General features: G+C 44.8%; 1 protein-coding gene, 1 non-coding gene and 2 pseudogenes across 5 annotated transcripts in view; 1 reads left to right on the top strand and 3 right to left on the bottom strand.

The window, feature by feature from the left end:
• The window catches only part of KIAA1549 (KIAA1549 ortholog), a 151534-nt gene that overhangs the window by 95210 nt on the left and 35168 nt on the right, over positions 1-21156 (bottom strand). The gene's annotated exons all lie outside the window — the stretch shown is intronic.
• Positions 339-1160, bottom strand: LOC101046739 (translocon-associated protein subunit gamma pseudogene; annotated as a pseudogene).
• Positions 2239-2725, top strand: LOC120365353 (small ribosomal subunit protein eS10-like; annotated as a pseudogene).
• Positions 11515-11621, bottom strand: LOC120365431 (U6 spliceosomal RNA). The gene has a single exon (XR_005580373.1). It is a non-coding gene; the product is annotated as a U6 spliceosomal RNA (small nuclear RNA).

Raw genomic sequence — 21156 nt, 5'->3', positions numbered from 1 at the left:
CTTCCTCCCCACTGAGGTAGCCACTATTTTAAATTATGCATTTCTCAAATCCGTGCTATTCTTTATAGTGTGACCATATATATGTGGCCCTAAATAATAGATTCTTTCGCTTTGCATGTTCTCAAACTTTATCAAAATGAGATCACGTTGCGCACATTCTACTGCAACTTATTTCACTCCATATTGTTTTTTTTAAATTCACCTATGTCTTTTTTTGTACACAGCTATAATTTTTTCATTTTCACTTCAACGTGAATTCCACCATAAGAACAGGCCAAAATTGATCATCTATAGTGGATGGAGGGTTGGACTACTGCCAATTTTTGTTATTACAAACATTTCTCTTTTTTTCCCCTTTTCAATTCACTTAATTTCAACAATCTGTCAAAAACAGCCAATAAACAAATACTGAATTACGTTTTGTTGGGTTTTTTAAAGGCTCTAGACTGTAAAAACATCTTGTGTGTCTCCCACCCTGACCACCCTGCTACTTTTCCATATACCACAGGCCACCCATAGACACAAAGCCAGGGGGCGAGCAGACATGGTCTACTTGGAGCCAGTAGACAGGAGGGCGATGAGTCCTGATGAAGCACTTATGGACAAAATGTAGTTCACTGTGGGGTCGAAGTTCTTCAATATGAAGAAGGGAGCAACAATGACCAAGACCAGGAACAGAGTGTTGTTATAGAAGATGGAAAATGTTGTAGCTTCATAATCAGCAACTTCATTCTTCTTCCACAGGATTCTTTCATCTTTCTCCTTCCGAGACATCTTTCTATTATCAGCTTCAGAAAGTTTTCGAGTCACTTCTTTGGAAACAGCATCCTCCCTCTTCTGTGCTACTTTGTGCTTGAGAACAGATTTCACATTCTTGTATGCAAAGGCTACCAAATATGTGCTTACCAGGGTAATCACACTATACAAAACAGCAGACTGAATAAGGTCCATATGCCATATTCTCCAGTATAACCAGATGGGCATGGCAGACACGATGAACGCGTTCCCTAAGAACAGCGCGGAGGACTTGGCTGAGAGGTTGCGGCTGAAATCCTGCCGGAGCGGGTCCTCCGACTGCTGTTTGGAACTGCCTTTGGGAGCCATGGCGGAGCGGGAGACTACAACAGGGAAGGTAGCGCCTGCCGCCAAGCCGGGCAAAAGCCAAACATTTCTGATATGAACTTTCCTACACATTTTCCGGTGCACATATTTAAAGTATGTGCTATGTAAATGTGTGCGCATGTACATCTGTGTATGTGTAAGAATGCAATTACAGGATCAGAGGATATGTTTACCTGTAACTTATTAAATAATACCAAATAATTTCTCAAAGTCGTTGAACCAATCTATGCTCCCATGAGCAAAATATGAGAACTTGATGGCAGCAAATCCTCACTACGACTCAACAGCCCCAGACTTCCACATTTTTACCAATCTGGCTGGTGTGAACCTTGTGGTTTTAATTTGCATTTCCCTCATTATAATAGGTTGATCACCTTGTCAATAACTGCTGGCCACTCATGTTGCCTCTGCTATTGTCTTTTCAGTTCTACTGCCCATTTTTCTCCTGGACTGTCTGTCTTCTTCTTTCTGATTTAAAGGCTTTTTTTTTTTTTTTTTTTTTTGAGATGGAGTCTCACTCTGTCACCCAGGCTGGAGTACAGTGGCGCAGTCTCAGCAACCTCCGCCCCCTGGGTTTAAGCAATTCTCCTATCTCAACCTCCTGAGTAGCTGGGATTACAGATATGTGCCATCACGCCCAGCTAATTTTTGTATTTTTAGTAGAGATAGGGTTTCAGCACGTTGGCCAGGCTGGTCTTGAACTCCTCCTGATCCACCCAACTCAGCCTCTCATAATGCCAGGATTATAGGCGTGAGCCACCACGCCTAGCCTAAAGGCATTCTTGACATATAAATACACCTTTGAGATTTGTATATTTGGTCCTAGACCAACTTAATAAAGCAAATATCACAATAAAGCAAGTCAAACAGATTTTTTGGTTTCCCAGTGCATATAAAAATTACATTTATACTATACTGTAGTCTATTAAGTACACAATAGCATTATGTCTAAAATATATTTATATATATATATACACACAGACACACACACACACACACACACACACACACACACACACACACACTTTAACTAAAAATACTTCATTGCTAAAAATGCTAACAATTATCTGCTTTTTTTCCTTTCCAGCCCTGGCTCCAGAGCCTACAGCCGCTGGGATGTTAATGCCTATGAAGAACTGGATTGCCATTTATGAACTCCTTTTTAAGGAGGGGAGTCATAGTGGCCAAGAAGGAAGTCCACATGCCTAGGCACCCGCAGCTGGCAGACAAGAATGTGTCAACCTTCAATGTCATGAAGGCCATGCAGTCTCTGAAGTCCTGAGGGTACGTGAAGGAACCGTTTGCCTGGAAACATTTCTACTGGCACCTTACCAATGAGGGTATCCAGTATCTCTGTGATGAACTTCATCTGCCCCCGGAGACTGTGCCTGCCACTCTACACCGCAGCCATCCAGAGACTGGCAGGCCTCGGCCTAAAGGTCTGGAGGGTGAGCGACCTGCAAGACTCACAAGAGGGTAAGCCAACAGAGATACCTGCAGACGAAGTGCTGTGCCCCCTGGTGCCAACAAGAAAGCCGAGGCTGGGGCTGGGTCAGCAGCCCAATTCCAGTTTACAGGTGGATTTGGTCATGGACCTCAGTAAAATTGGAGAGGATTGTTTTGCACTGAATAAACTTACAGGCAAAAACACTTTTAAAAAATGCTAACAATTACCTAAGCCTTCAGCGAGTTGGTCTATTTGTTGGTGGAGTATTTTGTCTCAGTGTTGATGGCTGCTGGCTGAGAGTGGGGGCTGATAAAGGTTAGGGTGGCTATATCTTAAGACAATGAAGTTTGCCTCATCAACTGCCGCTCCTTTCATGAAAGACTCCTCTGTAGCCTGTGACACTGTTTGGTAGCATTAGACCCACAGCAGAACTTCCTTCAAAACTGGAGTCAATCCTCTCCGATTCTGCCAAGTGCTTTATCAGCTAGGCTTATGGGACAGTCTACATCCTTTGTTGTCATTTCCGTGATGTTCACAGCATCTTTACCAGGACTAGGTTCCATCTCAAGAACCCACTTTCTTTGCTCATCCATAAGAAGTGACTCCTCATCTGTTTACACTGGACCATGAGAGTGCAGCAGTTCAGTCGCATCTTCAGGTTCTAATTCAGGTTCTCCACTCAATCTGCAGCCACTACCTCCAGCAAAGTCTCGAACTCTTGAAAGTCATCCATGAGGTTTCGAATCAACTTCTTCCAAACTTCTATTCATGTTAATATTGTGGCTTTCTCTCACATATCATGAATATTCTTAATGACATCTAGAATGGTAAACCCTTTCCAGAATGCTTTTGATGTACTTTCCTCAGACCCATGAGAGGAATCACTACCTATGGCAGCTAGAGCCTTATGAAATATATTTCTTTTGTTGTTGTTGTTGTTTTTAAAGACAGTGTCATGCTCTGTTAGCCAAGCTGGAGTACAGGAGTACAATCATAGCTCACTGCAGCCTTGAACTCCTGGGCTCAAGCAGTCCCCCACAGCTCAGGCTCCCAAACAGCTGGAACTATAGGCATGTGCCATGACACCCAGATAATTTATTTAATCTTTCTTTTGCAGAGATAGGGTCTCACTCTGTTGCCCAGGCTAGTCTCAAACTGCTAGCCTTAAGCAATCCTCCTGCCTCAGCCTCCCAAAGTGAGCCACTGCACCCAGCCAGGAAATGTATTTCTTACACAGTAAGACATGAAAGTCAGGTCTTACACTATCCCCAGGTGATTCATGTGCCCATTAAAGTTTAAGAAGCACTAGCCTGAGATTCATTTTAGGGAAATTCACATGGTAATATTAAGTATGCAAATGGATTTCCGAGCCTGAGATAAACCTGCAAATGGGAAGAGGAGAAGCCAGGGAGACCGAGGAAAACCAGGAATGGGAGGTGACAAGAACACAGAGAATTGGTGAATATTCGGGAAGGGTCGCTGCGCTGAATGACCCTGAAAGATCAAGCACATGCAGGCTGGAGAGGCCCTCTAGGTATGCACGTGTCTGACGGTGGCAGAAGACAGGCTGACTAGCAAAGGGCGGCTGAGGAAACGGGATCCACACAGACAACTTGATGAGCAGTTCTGCTGCGTGCGACGGGGAGGGGAGCAGACACCTGGAGGATCTGGGGAAGTCGCTTGGTTCTGAGATGAGAGAGAAGAATCACCAAGGAGCTGGTTAAAGATGTAAGTTTCTAAAAAGGCAAAGCAGCTTATGCAAAACGCTTCCTCTCATCATGAGGAAACATCAGATGGGCCCAGTACCAGGGATGTTCTATAAAATACTCAACTTTCAAAAATGCCAAGGTCATAAAAGGCAAGAAAAGACAGAGGAACTGTCACAGGCTCGAGCAGACTGAGGAGCCGGGTCAACTAAACGTGATGTGCAAGTCTGGACTGGGCTCCAGAACAAAAGAGGAAGAACTGGAAGAACCCTGTAAAGTCTGTAGTTTCATGGCTGGCATTGAACCAATGCTAACTTCATAACTCCACTATGATCATGTAAGATGTTATTATTAGGGGAAGCTGAATGAGGGTATATGGGAACTCTGTGCATTAATTTTGCAAATTTATGTCTAAAATTCTTGCAAAATAGGCCAGCGAGGTGGTAGTGGCTCATGCCTACAATCCCAGCACTTTGGGAGGCCAGGACAGGCAGATCACCTGAGGTGAGGAGTTGAAGACCAGCCTGGCCAACATGGCAAAACCCCGTCTCTACTGAAAATACAAAAATTAGCCAGGCATGGTTGCACACACCTGTAATCCCAGCTACTCGGGAGGCTGAGGCAGGAGAATCGCTTGAACCCGGGAGGCAGAGGCTGCAGTGAGCCAAGATCGCACCACCGCACTCCAGCCCGGGCAACAGAGTAAGACTCCGTCTCAAAAATAATAAAATAAGCCGGGCGCGGTGGCTCAAGCCTGTAATCCCAGCACTTTGGGAGGCCGAGGCGGGTGGATCACGAGGTCAAGAGATCGAGACCATCCTGGTCAACATGGTGAAACCCCGTCTCTACTAAAAATACAAAAAAATTAGCTGGGCGTGGTGGCACGTGCCTGTAGTCCCAGCTACTCAGGAGGCTGAGGCAGAAGAATTGCCTGAACCCAGGAGGCGGAGGTTGCGGTAAGCCGAGATCGCGCCATTGCACTCTAGCCTGGGTAACAAGAGCAAAACTCCGTCTCAAAAATAATAATAATAATAATAATAATAATAATAATAAAATAAATAAAATAAAATTCTTGCAAAATAAAAAAGAAAAAAAACCTCAGGTGCTCATTCATCAGGTTGGGCATGGGACTCAGAAAGTAATGGATAGGTTTTTGTTAGCGTGGTTGTTCTTACTGGTGTTTTGGAACCTATGAGTGGAACAAAGGTTGACTCAAATGACATCAAAAGGGTAAGAGCACTGCCGATGGAGCAATGCAGAGGACAGGATGGCAGTGAAGACGCAAGGACCAGTGAGGAGCCCTCGGGGCTGAGAAGGGAGGGAGGGAGGGAGAGAAGAAGGAGGGAAGGAGCGAACCCAGAGAAGAAGTGGCCTTTGATCCTCCACCAGACAGTGTCCCTGAAAATTACTACCATGGAGGACGGACTGAGAGACTGCAGAGACCGGGAAACTTTATAGATTTACTTGTGAGAATCTGTGGGAATTCTGGTTAAAGGGCTCCTCTGGATCCAGTATTTCCTATTAACAAAAAAAAAGGTCAGGTCATCCACAGAAAGTCAGGAGTGGCTGAGGGATGGGGCAGAGCACACCAGGTGAGGGGAGAATTCGTGAAAGACCTGGAGGGGCAGAGGAGAGGGAGCCGTCCATGGAAATGAGATAGGATGGCCGGGCTCTGCCTAAAACCAGAAGACAGGTTTCCTATGTCCATGGGAGGAAAAACTGCTGTTTCCAGATCAGTGTTTCAGGCTGTAGTTGGATAATCTTGCAACACAGAAAATACCAGCCTGGGAGTGAATGAAAAGTAACTGACTGCAGCTCACCCCCATCTGTTTTCAGTGCACAAAGATTCTTTTTTTTTTTTTTTAAATAAAGACAGGGTTTCACCATGTTGGTCAGGCTGTTCTTGAACTCCCGACCTCAGGTGATCCGCCCGCCTCAGCCTCCCAGAGTGCTGGGATTACAGGTGTGAGCCACCGTACCTGGCCTAGTTCACAAAGATTCTTAAACTTCATTTTGAAGTCTTCCTTTGACATCCTTTGTTTCTTGACTTTTATTAGGTCACAGACAACATTAAAATGTTTGAATTGCCATACGTAACATCTTTGATTCCTGACTCAAATAAGAGGCACCATGGTGTGACAGTGTGTGCTGGAGATGAGAGCCTGCAGGCCTCGGGCCTCACCCCGGCCCACCTGGAGGAGCCGTTTCACATTCCTGGATCTCCGTTCCCTCATCTGCTAACAAGATATGCAGTCCCTGATAATTACTACCTGAAAAATGGGTGTTGACGTCTGACTGCCCAAGTGGAAGGGAAATAGGACCCTGTGCATATGCTATGAGGTTTTCTGTAACCCTCAAACCATAAGGGGTTCCCCAGAAAGAGAAAGGGGAGACCCAAAATGATAAATGGTCATGATACCAGCAGTAGGCAGCTTCAGTTTTAGCTGGAAAAATACCAGCTCATAAAAAGCACAGCTCTTCAGCACTGGCAAAACACAATCCCATCTAGTGACGGACAATGGGGCCGAAGTCTCCAGAACATTCCACAGGGAACAGAACTGGGCGCGTTCTATCTCCAACTTGCTCAGTTCCCCCAGAGAAATCCCTCGTAATTAGTCACCGCTTCCATTTCCTTCTCTAAAGATGGGACACAGATAACAATTAGTGACCTCACCCAAACATAAAGAGAACTCATGTGTAACTTCAGAAAACAATGACTGCGACCAAACAATACTGAAATACAGATACGGCAAGACTTAAAAAAAATTCAACCATTCTACCTAAAACACCAGGTTGGGGTTTAGGAACTACTTCTGTACATGACATTTGAGGAGCTAAGGATATTAAAATGTTGGTTTAATTGAAGGCAAGGTGCACAGTATTTATTAGAAGATGTTCTGTTTTGCTTTGTTTTGCTTTATTCTTTCCCAAATAAAACGCAATCCTCTTTCACCAACCTAGAAAGCAAGATCGTCAGCACTTTGAGTAACCAAAACAAACTCAACTAAATAACTCAATTCACTAAGAACAAAGGCAAAAAAAATTCTCTGTCGACCATCTGTTTCTAAAATAATTTAATTTAAAACACAGTCCTGGAACAACAGGGAAAAGGACACTATCAGCTTCCAGATAATCTTCTGTCTCCTATTACGCTCAGAGCAGGGGTGGTACACGACATCCCATGACTCAGCATGAGCAGGCACTTTCCCGCCTCCCAACAGCAGGAGCCAGCAGCAGTGAACATCCACACCAATGCCCAAGCAGCCAGGAGACACCACCGCCTCCCTGGGGGGTATTAAGTCCAACAAACAGTAAACAGCTTATGCAGCAGGCTCAATGCCTTAATTCGGCTCTAAATTAAGCTTTTATTTTATATCAAGGGATCAGGAGGCTTAAGGGAGAGAGGGGTCACACCAGCTGGAAGCAGCAGCAAGGACAAAGGCACCATATCTGGACAAAGTGGGATGTGTCTGCAGTGGCTGGATTTGGCTGGAGAGAATAATACTAGAAAAGTTGGCCCAAGGGTGTGAGAACGTCGACAGACAATAGGGCGCAATCGGATATTTTGAGCACAGCAGCTTTTTGACCAAAGTTATCCTGCGGAAAAATCAATCTGGGAGAGCAGAAAGAAGCATAAAATAGTGCTCCATCATACACACAGATATGCATGGCTGATGGGGCCAGGAGTGTGATCAGGACAGTGAAGGCAACAGAAAAGAAGTTCCAAGTCCGAGAGGCTGCACTAAGGTAAGATAGATGATCAAATTCAGCACCAACGGGATGGATGGGGAAGACAACGAAAAGTCACAGCTGATTCTAAGTCACAGTTCCAACTGCCCACTAGGCAATTCCACCTTAGTATTCAACAGGCTCCTAAAAAACTCTGACCCTCCCCCATATGCCACTTAACATCTCGTGCCCACAGCCAGGTCCTGCTAGCACTGTTGACCCTCACACGCCTTCCTCCCACCGCCACCAATTAACTTAGACCTTATGAAGACCTGCTCAGAACCCCGCCTTGCACAGCTTCTGTGGGAGACAGGCTTTCCATGACACTGGAGCGCAGGAGGCAGAGGTGTCCTGAGACCACAGACATCGCCTGCTTCCTCGCCCGCTCTGAGTTTGGTTCGGAAACCAGGAGAGGCCACGGCATCCACAAACATCCTTTTAAATGGCGTCTATAGTGCGTCTTAGGTGGTGTGATAAGCCCTATATGCAAAGGGGGGCAGTACTTCCAGCATGGCAAGTTCCCAACTTGTCCAAGCAGTGTCACTAGAGATGTGTGACTCCCCCCACCCCCCCAACACACACACCCCAAACGCTGGGGCTGTGGGCCAAGGGAAGGTGTGCTGAGAAACCCCGTCCTGTCACTGCTCTGGCCCTGATCAGAGGTGTGTGTTCCTGGCCATGGTAATCAGACAGGCTATGGTCTCTCTCTACCAGCCATAACCCACCCTAAGCTCTGCAGTCTCCTCTAGCCTATTCCAATCCATCTCGAGTTTTCTAACACACAGAGCTGATCAATCCATTCTGTATACATGAAGTTCATCTAAAAGAAAAGAAACAATCGAACTAAGTCATTTATTCTTAAAATCCTCCAGTGGCTCTTAAAAGCCTTCAGAAATCCAAAGCCCTCAGCTGATACACAAAAGAGCCTTCAGCTCCCCATTCCTGCCTGTCCCACTAGGATCCCCCTTCCCCACAGCAGCCCATGCCCCAACCATTCGACGCGTGCTCTGACCACCACGCCTTTGCAGACTGTTCCCTTTACTGGTACTGGCCTCTCTTCCTTCCCCTAACTCCTATCATACCCGAGAACCCCCTTTTCCATCTTCCCCAGAACTCTGCATGTGCTTTTCTCATGACACTGAAGTTGTATCCTTGGTTTCCTCATTACTCACTTGTCCCCCTCACCCCACCCCAGATCACGAGCTACTTGAAGGAAGAGGCTGTGTCTCATCAGCGTGCCTCCCATTGTCCAACCCAAAGACTAACATTCATTTATTCAAAGTCCAACAAATACTACCAGCCATGTGAGCTTAGCGCAGGGTATGAAGTGTTAGCCAAGATGGAAAGGTCCCCTGTTCACAACTTCATGGTTGAGAAAAGGAGACAGACAATAATGATGAACTGAGAAGACTGGTAAGGAAATAAGCAAGGTGCTGGGATGGAGAATGACAGACAAGGAAGGTCAGGAAAGGATGAGGAGCTGAGAGAGAAAGAGACAGGAAGGTTGCTGCAGGCAGAGGGGGTGGCGAGTGCAGCGGCCTGAAGTGGGAAGGAGATTGACAGATGTGCAAATGGCTGATATGAATGGTGTGGGTCACCAAGGGGAACCTGTCATTTGAAGCTCAAATGGAAGGTGAGGTGCCAACTTGGGGTGGATGGAAATGTGACTCTACGGTTTGAGAGAGAAATCTGGGCCAACGATACAGATTGGTGATTACCTGTAGAAAGATGATCATTGGGGTCAAATGATATCAAGGAAGGTGGGGGGAGTTTGACCTCCAAGCCCTTCAGTAACACGTTCATTTAAGGGTGCTCTGCTGCAGTCAGGAGGGGCCAACTTTAGCAATCATACTGCTATAGTCTGAATATTTGTGTCACCCTAAAATTCATATGTTCAAACCTAACCCTGAGCTGTTGGTATTAAGACATAGGGCCTGTCAGGCACGGGGGTTCACACCTATAATCCCAGCATTTTGGGAGGCCAAGGTGGGCAGGTCATCTGAGGTTGAGAGTTTGAGACCAGCCTGACCAACATGGAGAAACCCTGTCTCTAATAAAAATACAAAATTAGCTGGGCATGGTGGCGGGTGCCTGTAATCCCAGCTACTGAGGAGGTTGAGGCAGGAGAATCACTTGAACCCGGGAGGCGGAGGTTGCAGTAAGCCAAGATCTCACCATTGCACTCCAGCCTGGGCAACAAGAGCAAAACTCTGTCTCAAAAAAGAAAAAGAAGAAGAAGAAGGGTCCTTTGGGAGTTGATTAGGTCATGAGGGCCCCTAATCATGAAAAGGATTAGTGTTCTTATTTAAAAAGCCCGAGAGAGTTTTCTGCCATATAAGGACACACAGGAGGCGCTGTCTATGAGCAACAAGCCCTCATCAGAAACCGAGTCTGCTATGTATGATCTTGATCTTGGACTTCTCAGCGTCCAGAACTGTGAGTGATAAATTTCTATTGTCTATAAATGGCCCAGTCCAAGCTATTTTGTTATAGCAGCCCAAACAGACTAAGACACATACCACACTGAGTGCCAGTTACATAGACTTCTGTAATCCAATTCAGTCAAGCATACATATTATTCATTCTCATCCTTCCTTAATTTATTTCCATTCACTGGCAATCTTTCTCAAACCCCCTGTTCTGCCTGCTTATTGGTATGAAGAGCCTACTGATTAGCAATTATCCATAGCATTAACTCTCTAAGTGTCTATAATGATGACTTCTCTTGGTTTATTTGAGGGCTCTGTGGGACTCCATGATAAGGAATGACATGAAGTTAATGTAAATATGAATTTGACGAGAAACTAACCAGATCGAATCTATAGATAAGCCAGAAGGCAATTTTCTAAAGCTGCAGTCCCTTCCATGTAGAGTTCTATGCTTGTTTTTGCTATTACGATAAAATGTTTAAATGCTGCCAAACAACCCAATTTTGGCATTTTAAACTTTTTATTATAGGCCGGGCACAGTGGCTCATGCCTGTAATCCCAGCACTTTGGGAGACCGAGATGGGTGGATCACCTGAGGACAAGAGTTCAAGACCAGCCGGGCCAACATGGCAAAAACCTGTGTCTACTAAAAATGCAAAAATTAGCTGGGCGTGGTGCCGCACACCTGTAATTCCAGCTATTCTGAAGGCTAAGGCGGGAGAATAGCTTGAACCTGGGAGGCAGAGGCTGCAGTGAGCTGAGATCTCAGCCACCGTACTCCAGCATGGGTGACAGAGTGAGACCCTCTCTCAAAAAAAATGATTAAACATTTTATTATAAAAGTTTCAGACATACACAAAAGTGGAAAGACTAGAACCCAATACTCAACTTCAACCCGAAAAACTTTATTTTTAAAACACAAATACAGCACATCCTAGACATCATTCATTTCTATAAATCCTTTAGCATCTCTGATAAGGACTTTTCAAAAATCATAACCACAATATAATTATCACACCCAACAAAATTCAAAATAATTCCTAATATCACCTAATTATGTATCTCATTTCTTTTTTTTTTTTTTAATATGGAACACCTCACGAATTTGGGTGTCATCCTTGCACAGGGACCATGCTAATCTTCTCTGTATCGTTCCAATTTTAGTATATGGGCTGCTGAAGCAAACACTAATTATGCATTTCAAACTTGGTTTTCCTTGGTGGCCTTTGGGAGGTGAATAGGTCATGAGGACCCCAATGCCTCATGAATAGCATTACTGTCCTTATAAAAAAGGCCCGACAGAGCTTGTTATTGTACAAAAATATTGTTGTGTACCAGTACAATTGCTTTCTTCTAACCAGAATCCAAACAACGTACACACATTGCTTTGGTTCATGTGTCTCTTAGGTCTCTTTAACTTTATAACAGTTTTCTCCTCTTTTTTTTTCTCCCTTTTTTAAGCTCTCACTATTTACTTGTTGAAGAGAGGTCACTTGTCCCTGTAGACAGTCCACATTCTGTATTTGGCTGACTATCTTCTCATGGTGTCATTGAATATGTTCTTCCCCCAAATTTCTGATAAACTGGTTGTTAGATCAAGAGGCTTCATTAGGTTCAGAATCAATGTTTTTGGCAAGAATACTCTCTAGGGGGTCCTCTGTAATTCCACTGTATCACAGCAGGAGGTGCCTGATTTCTCAATGTCCTATTCTGAGTGATACTAAAATTTGTCAAGGGCTTAAGAGGTGACAGCCCTCTCCACCCATTACAAGGCTCCTCATCAACTCTTCACATAATGACTAAGCAGTCACTGATCAACACTGCCTCCATCCATTATTTCATTAGGGAGGTTGGGTTTTTTTAAGACTGCATTAATAAAAGATGTTCTAGCCCGGCATAGTGGCTCACGCTTATAATCCTATCACTCTGGCAGGCCCAAGCAGAAGGACTGCTTGAAGCCTGTGGTTTGAGACCAGCCTAGGCAACACAGTGAGACCCCATTGCTATAAAAAAATTTTTTTCTTTCAAAAAATAATTTAAAAAGATATTCCAACACTGGAATTATAGAAAGAATAGTAATTTGTAGTCTGGCACAATCACTTTATTTGTGTTTTGTAAGAACATTTAATAGGTCATCTGATGAGAAATTCAATACAAAGATGCTGATTTGTGTACTGTTCTTTAAAAATATTACACACACATCACTGACCCTGTGAATGTATTAAAGCCCCCTCCCCCACCAAAGTTTACAGTTCCATAAAGACAGTAAGTAAAGAATAAGGCAGATCTTGGAAATTATGACACTTATGAAGGAGGGAAGGAGGCAATAGCAATGTCAGAATATCTCCAAAGCAGTGCATTTATTACAGCACGTTTCCAAAGAACAGATTAAAGAAGTGCTGAAATAACCTGAAGACACGATGGTTAAACAGTTTCAAATTCCTCTTCTTCCTAGAGTTTCTACAAACAGCAAAAAAGAATCTGAATCCTTTTCTCCCCATCCCCTACTCAGAGAAGTGTTAATAAACCGTAAAATATCTTCGTAAACAGAAGACTCCTCCTCCCTTCAAAAACAGAGGCCAGTTAATGCCTTCCGCATAATCACTTAATGACCCTGAGAAATCCTCTATTAATAGCCAAGCCTCACAGGTACCTATACTTCCCCCTGGGTTAAAGAACTTCCACTCCGGAGAGCAATTAGCACTCTGCTGAACTGAACTGCCCAGCCTGCTGCAAGAAGGTAGGGAAGGGAAGCAGGAGACAACCTTCAGGGACCAGTAAGATGAGGGAGCCTAAACTCTTCTAAAAAGGAAATAAGGAAATGTTAAACACATTGTAATGAATGCCACGGAACTGTAAGCTTAAAAGTGATTCAAATGGTAAATTTTGCGTTATGTATATTCGACCACATTAAAAGTCACGATGCTCAATTTTTATAGGCTCGTGTGACCAACAGCCATCCTCTGCCAGGTGCTATGCTCCATTATCCTTCTCACTTCATTGGTGAAGAACCCGAGGCGCCAAAAGATTAAGTAACTTGTTTAAGTCCCACAACTGGTAAGGGATGGACCCAGGATTCGAACCCAGATCCATCTACTGCCAAACCCCCTTGCTCTGGGCACAGCACCACACTGCCTCTCTGAAGAGGTGTACTGAGAGTTTGCAAAAGAAGTTTCCAGAATATCATTCTTGAGCAGCTCTATACAAAAATTTTCCTAATTGAAGGCAAACAAGAATTCTATTAAAAACTGCTTCCCAGGCTGGGCACGGTGGCTCACGCCTATAATCCCAGCACTTTAGGAGGCCAAGGCGGGTGGATCACCAGGTCAAGAGATCGAGACTGTCCTGGTCAACATGGTGAAACCCCGTCTCTACCAAAAAAAAAAAAAAAAGAAAGAAAGAAAGAAAAAAAAACTGCTTCCCAATTTGGAAACTCTACTCACTGCATCTCAACACAGGCCCATCAACTTCAGGAGGTTTAAACATGTAAAAGAGCAACACGGTGAAAACAGTATCTCAGATGCTAAAGCCAGAGAGGTATGAGGCTAGCTCCTGCCATCGGCTCTGAACCATTGCAGGGGGATGCTGCCACAGGAAAACCTGGAACCTGATTCTGGTGGCTGAGGCTCACGAGGAGACCCAAAGAGCAGCGGTATGAAAAGCTGGGAACTGTCTCAGCCACCAGCTTTCTTAGGCACTGCACTAGTGAAACAGCGCTCCCTTACCTGCAAAAGTAAGTTGGAGGTTGGACCAGAAGTAACAAAAGTCAAGCAAGAAACACAATGAACCAAAGACCTGCCTGCTGCCCCCAGCAACCTACTAAGGGCCGCCTGGGCCTCGAACAGCGGATGAGCAACCAATGCGTATTCCTGCAGACAATCTTCCTCCTCTGAGGAAGCTAAGGCAGCCTGCTAGACCCACAAGGAAGACGCATGGAAATAATCACCGATCTCCTCGCTTGTGACCACAGTGGCAATGATGAATGACTCCAGAGTGCTTGCTTTGTGCCCAGATGCTCCACGAGTCCCCCTCGAGTCCCACAAAGCCCAATGGTGAAGCCACTGTTCTCATCTCCATTTTACAGCAGGGCAGGCGGCACAGAGACGTCAGGTTTACCCAAATTCCTGCCAGAGAATGTAGACTAGAGCCCTGGGCTGTCTGCCCCTGGCGCCTGCAGTCTCAGTCACTGCACACAAAACTCACGCCTGTGGAGGAAAACACCACCCAAATGAATAAGTTTTCAAAAATTATTTCCTTTATTCTTTTCTGTTTTGTTTTGTTTTGTTTTGTTTTGTTTTGTTTTTCTTGAGACAGAGTCTTGCTCTGCCACCCAGGCTGAAGTGCAGTGGCATGATCTTGGCTCACTACAACCTCCGCCTCCTGGGTTCAAGCAATTCTCCTGCCTCAGCCTTCTGAGTAGCTGGGATTACACACACCTGCCACCACACCCAGCTAATTAAGTAGAGGGTTTTGCCATGTTGCTCAGGCTGGTCTCAAACTCCTGACCTTGTGATCTGCCCGCCTCGGCCTCCCAAAGTGCTGGGATTACAGGCGTAAGCCACTGTGCTTCCCCCCAACTTTTTTTTAATAATTGACAAATAAGCTGTGTGTTTGTTGCGTACAACATGTTTTGACGTATATATACGTTGTGGCATAGCTAAATCCAGCTAGCTAACAAAGGCGTATTACCTCACATAGGTTAGTTTTTGTGATAAGAACACTTACATCTAGTCTCTTAGCATTTTGTTTTAATAGAGACAGGGTCTCGCTATGTTGCCCAGGTTAGTCTTGAACCCCGCCAGGCTCAAGCAATCCTCCCACCTCACCCTCCCAAAGTGCTGGAATTATAGGTGGGAGTCTCTGAGCAGGACTCTCTTAGCATTATTTATTTATTTATTTTTGAGATGGAGTCTCACTCTGTCACGCAGGCTGGAGTGCAATGGCACGCTCTCGGCTCACTGCAACCTCCACCTCCCAGGTTCAAGCGATTTTCCTGCCTCAGCCTCCTGAGTAGCTGGGATTACAGATGTGTGCCACTGTGACCAGCTAATTTTTTGTATTTTTAGTAGAGATAGGGTTTCAACATCTTGGCCAGGCTGGTCTCAAACTCCTGACCTCATGATCATCCACCCATCTCGGTCTCCCAAAGTGCTGGGATTACAGGCATGAGCCACCATGCCCAGCCCTCTCTTTGCATTTTTAAAGATTACCATATATTGGTATTAACTGGTAACATCATCACTACATTGTACAATAGATCTCTTGAACTGACTGCTTCTAGATGATATTTTGTATCCTTTAATGAACGTCTCTGCAGCCACCCCAGCCCCAACACCAGCCCAGCATCTGAGTAACTTTTCACTCAAAAGCCATATATTTGCCAAGAAGTACATAGAAGGATGCTTAATGTTATTTGTCATCAAGGAAATGAAAATCAAAAGCACAATAATATACCAATTCATACCCATGGGATGGCTGTATTTTTTAAAGTGAAAAATAAGTGTTGGTGAAACTATGAAGAAACTGGAACCCTTATACACAGCTGGTGCTTCCACTGTGGAAAAGAGTTTGGCAGGGATTTGGACTCTCAACAAGTTAAACATAGAATTATCACGCGACCCACTAATTCCACACCTAGCTATATGCCCAAAAAACAACACTGGAAGCAAGCATTCAAACCAAAATTTCTACTTGAATACAGCATCGTTCACAAAAACCAACAGATGATATCAACCCAAATGTCCACCAACTAATCAATGAATCAATAAAAGGTGATCTATCCATAAAACGCAATGCTATTCAACCACAAAAAGCAATGGAAGACCAATGCATATTTCAACACAGATGAACCTTGAAAACATTATGCTAACTGAAAGTAGCCAGACGCATACACACACACACACACAAACACATACTGTATGATTCCATTTACATGAAATATCCAGAAAAGGCAAACCCATAGGTACAGAAAGCAGGTTGTGGCTGCCAGGGGCAAGGAGGGTGCAATGGAACTAGACAGGGGTCTATTGTACCCTGTCCAGCCAGTCTTGTGGCTGCAAAATACTGTGGATGTACTTACTGTCACTGAATTGAATACTTTGAAATGGCTAAAATGGTAAATTTTGGCCCGGTGCAGTGGCTCACGTCTGTAATCCCAACTCTTTGGGAGACCGAAGCAGGCGGATCATGAAGTCAGGATAGAGACCATCCTGGCCAACATGGTGAAGCCCCATCTCTACTAAAAATACAAAAATTAGCTGGGTGTGGTGGTGCGTGCCTGTAATCCTAGCCACTTGGGAGGCTGAGGTACTAGAATCTCTTAAACCTGGGAAGCGGAAGTTGCAGTAAGCCAAGATCGAGCCACTGCACTCTAGCCTGGCAACAAAGCAAGACTCCATCTCAAAAAAAAAAAAAAAAAAAAAAAGGTAAATTTTATGTTATGCATATTTTACTAAAAAATATTTTAAGGCAGCCAATTGAAGGCATCCAATGGAAAAACCTCCTCGGTCCAGTTAGATACCCTTATCCCAGTTTAACTTGGGTCAGCTATTATTTTTTTAAAGTTCACTTATTTTCTACCAGGATAGCGTCTCTCAAGGAGGAGTCTTGCTCTCAGAATCACCTGGGGATCTTTTTAAAATATGCATCTCCAGGCCTCTTCCCAGACTCTGAGGGGGTGGGGCCCAGGAACGCACATTTTTACACTCCCGCCAGGTGCCTTAGCAGTAGCCACTGTCTAAGACATCTCATCCCCAGCCTTCCAGGCAGTTCTCAGAGCTTCTTGAAGGTGTTAATCATCTCCTTATTAACGCTCCACTCTAGCCGTGTTGACAGCTCCTGTCTAAGCACTACCTCTGGGCTGTTCGCATCTGCTGTGTTCAGGTCTCAGCTGCACTGTGCAAACCAAGGTACTTGGTGGGTCAAGGGCAGCTTCTGCCCTCACCTGGCAGCTCTGGATCATTTCTGGTCCTCACAGGTGATGATTTGCTTTTGAGCTGAGACTTTTTGGCTCTCCATGCTCACATTTTGTCTACCAATTTTATGTATTTAAAGCATGAAGTCACTTGCGCCATCCTGCCCAAGACTGTGACTTCTGGCCACCTCTACTTTAAAACCAGAATGCTAATATGTTTTCTTACAGGCATATTAAAATCATCCTTTAACACAGATCACTTAAAATTAGATTATAAAAGATACATATTTTTTTCATTTGATGTGGTGATTTTAAAAAATATATCCACAAAGGCTGGACACAGTGGCTCATGCCTGTAATCCCAGTGCTTTGGAGGCTGAGGCAGGAGGATGGCTTGAGCCCCAGAATTCAAGGCTGCAATGGGCCATGATTGTGCCACTGTACTCCAGCCCAGATGACAGGGCGAGACTGCGTATCAAAAAAATAGAATGTCCACAATCGATGTCAACGGGAAGCTTGAAAAACAGTATGTTTAAGGGGGGGTTCTCTTGGAATACTATGCAGCCATAAAAAAGGATGAGTTCATATCTTTTGCAGGGACATGGATAAAGCTGGAAACCATCATTTTCAGCAAACTGACACAAGAACAAAAAACCAAACACCACATGTTCACTTGTAAGTGGGTGGTGAACAATGAGAACGCATGGACACAGAGAGGGGAACATCACACACTGGGGCCTGTCGGGCAGTGTTGGGCTAGGGGAGGGCTAGCAGGGGGTGGGGGGCTAGGGGAGGGATAGCATTAGGAGAAATACCTAATGTAGATGACAGGGTGACGGATGCAGCAAACCACCATGGCACGTGTCTACCTATGTAACAAACCTGCACGTTCTGCACACGTACCCCAGAACTTAAAGTATAATAATAATAAAAGAAGAAAAAAGAGGGTTCTCTAACTGAGCTTACAAGTCCCCCTTCCCCTTCTCTCCTCCCCTCTGCTGTCTCCCACCCTAAGCTCTCTCCATCCTTTGCCTGCCTCTCCCCAGTCCCATGTTCTTACTGCCTCTCATCTGCTCTTTTCTCTTTAACTTGTTTAACATATAATAATATGAAGTCACATAATATATTACATTCATTGTTACATTTACTGAGTGAGGCGTTTTATTCTCTGCTTATTAACACTGGTTATAGTTTTCTCTTTAAAACATTGTTTTCTGCTTGTATGTAAGCCTTAGTTGATTTCTGCAGAGGAATCAGTGGCCTTTAGATAAAAAGACTCTTGATTACTGACCCTATTTAGATAAGAAACACAGGCTATCTTCAGTGAAAATTTAAACCACTCTACTGTCATGGCACAATTACTCTTTCTTTTGCTTGGCCATAGGGAGAAGAGGAAAAGTCTGTCTCAGGCTAAAGATATTCTAAAACAGAACTTTGAAAAAAAAAAAAAAAAAAAAAAACGCCTGGCCAGGCACGGTGGCTCAAGCATGTAATCCCAGCACTTTGGGAGGCCAAGGCGAGTGGATCATTTGAGACCAGGAGTTCAAGAACAGCCTGAGCAACATGGCAAAACCCTGTCTCTACCAAAAATACAAAATTCAGCCAGTCGAGGTGGCATGCACCTGTAGCCCAAGCTACTCAGGAGGCTGAGGTGGGAAGATCGCTTGAACCCAGGAGGCAGAAGTTGCAGTGAGCTGAGATCACACCACTGGACTTCGGCCTGGGTGACAGAGCAAGACCGTACCTTTAAAAAAAAAAAAAAAAAAAAGGCCTAATAGCAGTTCTATATGGAGGCATCTAGAGGCCCCCAGTTCTTTGGAATCCCTGACCCCACCCCCTCTCCCCCAACTATGCCTCTCCCCCAACTATGATGACAGCAAAGGCTTGCAGGCTTTGCCCAGTGCCTCTGCAGGTGACACTGCCCAGCTGAGAACCTCCGGGGCTCACTGCAGCTTTACTGTGTGGCCTTCGGAGAGAGGCTGATGGGAGCAGGTAAACAACCCCTGGTCTCCCAGCAGCCCCCACTGCCAACAGGTGCAGGAGAAGCCACAGTAGAGCATCCACTGGGATTGTATTTACCTACATGGTCCCGCCAAGCAGGATAGTAAGTCAACTCTAGCTCCCTTCCATTTTAAGTCCATTAGTATAGAACCACTGTTCATGCAGTTGAGTAGCTGAGTTTCTTGGGTAATTTGCAGCCCCATGTTGACCAGCTGACCCAAGATTGAAACGTTAAAAAAATAAGCTACCACAGAAAACAAGTGAACTTCTTAGCATCCATGATGGCTTCCATGTGCTGAATGCCTACTATAGGCCAAATTCTAGGCGAAGCACCTTCTGTCAGTACATCACTTAATTTCCTCACACCCACTTTACAAATGAGGAAACTGAAGCTAGAGAGGTTGAAAAACCCAAAAAGGCTGAATGTTAGTAAGATGTGGAGCCAGGGTTTGCATGCACCTGACCCCACCGAGCAGCCAGCCCCGGGGTGGTCTCACATTGCCTGAGTCCACATCCCATTAATAAAAAAATTCCCAAGTACACCTCCACCTATATACTTTGTTTTAAAATTATATACACAGACTCCTGTTTTCATATGAAGAATCCTACAAAACATACATTATACCAAGTTTTAAAATAATGAAGGAAACATACAATAAATAACCTCATAATATACTTGCTAACATCTGAAGGCAAAACCAAACTTTTCTGAGATTCCTCGATAATAACCGTAGATATAAACTACACTTCCAGTCATTCTGATGCATCTGAATCTCAATATTCAGGGGCCAACTTTTCTGGGGTTTTTTTGAGACAGCATCTCACTCTATTGCCCAGGCTGCAGTATAGTGGCACCATCTCGGCTCACTGAAAGCTCTGTCTCCTGGGCTCAAGCAATCTGCTCACCTCAGCCTCCTGGGTTGCTGGGACTATAGGCATGCACCATGAAGCCAAGCTAATTTTTGTATTTTTTGTAGAGACGGGGTTTCACCATGTTGCCTAGGCTGGTCTCAAACTCCGGGATCAAGCGATCCACCTGCCTCAGCCTCCCAAAGTACTGGGATTACAGGCATGAGCCACCACACGGGCCTCAGGGACCAACTTCTTATCACGTCTGGTTTGATAATCTCATGGGAGGAATTGTATCCCCCAAAAAGACATGTTGAAGTCCTAACCCCCACTATCTCAAAATGTGACCTTACTTGGAAATTGGGTCTTCATAGAGGCAATCAAGGTAAACTGAGGTCACTGGAGTGGACTGTAATCCAACATGAAAGGGGTCCTCATGAAAAGGGGGGAATTCAGACACAGAGACAAGACACGCATGGAGGGAAGATGTTGCGAACACATAGGATGAAGACAGCCATGCGGCTGGCGTGATGCAGCTATGGGCCAGGGAGTGCCCAGGCCTGCCAGGCAAACAGAAGAGGCATGAAAGAATCCTCCCTGGAGCCATCAGAGGGAGCATGGCCCTGCTGATACCTTGATTTTGGACTTCTGAGCTCCAAAAACTATGAGAGTCAACCTCTGTCATTTAAGCCGCCAGTGTGTGGGACCTTGTTACACGGCCCTTGCAAACCAATAGATACTGTCACTGTTTTTATGGGGTAATGAGATTGACCTCTCCCTATAGCGAAGCAAAAGAAAGAGTAATTGTACCATGAGAGTACAATGGATTATGGGGTTTATACTTTTTTTGGGGGGGTAATGAGGTTGACAAGGAGCTCATACTAGGAGTAAGAGCTCTGTCATTTCTTACCTGCTTGTGTTTGCACTGTTAAAATCATCTCCAATCTACAACTCTCCTCC

The sequence above is a fragment of the Saimiri boliviensis genome, chromosome 10, assembly GCF_048565385.1.
Source record: "Saimiri boliviensis isolate mSaiBol1 chromosome 10, mSaiBol1.pri, whole genome shotgun sequence".
NCBI classification, from domain to species: domain Eukaryota; kingdom Metazoa; phylum Chordata; class Mammalia; order Primates; family Cebidae; genus Saimiri; species Saimiri boliviensis.
This window is presented reverse-complemented; position numbering and strand designations above follow the sequence as displayed.